The sequence below is a fragment of the Sphaeroforma arctica genome, assembly GCF_001186125.1.
Source record: "Sphaeroforma arctica JP610 unplaced genomic scaffold supercont1.3925, whole genome shotgun sequence".
Lineage (NCBI taxonomy): Eukaryota > Ichthyosporea > Ichthyophonida > Sphaeroforma > Sphaeroforma arctica.
Window position 1 is genome coordinate 1,826 of NW_014036633.1, and position 1,082 is coordinate 2,907.

Sequence of the window (1,082 nt, forward strand, 5' to 3'; positions counted from 1 at the left end):
GTTGTGTTGTTGTTTGTTAGTGTGTGTGTGTGTGTGTGTGTGTGTGTTGTGTGTGTGTGTGTGTGTGTGTGTGTGTGTTATTTACATATATATGTATATATATGTATGCATGTATATATGTATGTACGTATGTATGCATGTATGTATGTATGTATGTACGTATGTATGTATGTAAGTATGTATGTATGTATGTATGTATGTATGTATATATATAGGTATTTATGAAGATGTATATGTACCTACCTGCTGCTAAACTGGCACCGATGACGGAATAGCCCATGTTGTGTAGTGTGAGATAGGCCAGTGGTGGCAGGGCGGCTCCCTGGAGGGCACATGCAATGCGCATTGATATGTACGGGACAAACTGGGTCCGGAAAAAAAACAGGTGCGTTTGAGAGTAGTGCATTGGGGACAAACTGGGTCCGGAAAAAAGAACAGGTGCGTTTGAGAGTAGTGCATTGGGGACAAACTGGGTCCAGGTGTGTGCGCGCGAGAAAGGAAATCACAGTGGTTTGATGCAGTTGTAGCACAATCACTGCGTATTTCGGTCTACTCCAGTAACTCCCCTTTGGAAACTTGCGAATCTCCGTAGCTTCAACGACACAGCGAGAAGGTTTCAAACACAGACACACATCGCATATGCCAATATTTGTTGAGTTACACACATAGCGGTAGCATTTGAACCCAATAGAGGTAGTATTGGAACCCAATAGAGGTAATATTTGAACCCAATAGAGGTAGTATTTGACCCCAATAGAGGTAGTGTTTGACCCCGATAGAGGTAGTATTTGACCCCAATAGAGGTAGTATTGTCACTCTACGTATCTCTTTTCTCTATATATCTTGTCATACACCCTCTACCCACAACCACCACAGCACAACACCCACACACGAATAGACGCAACACGGGCACAGTCTATAGAAGAGTTCATTCACCACTGAGTTGTTCATGCATTCACTGTTTCCGTACACATTCATGTTAACTATTTCCATACGTACTGTGTATTGCTCTTTGCCCTCGCCCTGTCCCATCCCCTGAGTCGCCCTACAAACCAACACCACATCCATACTCAACCGTACAC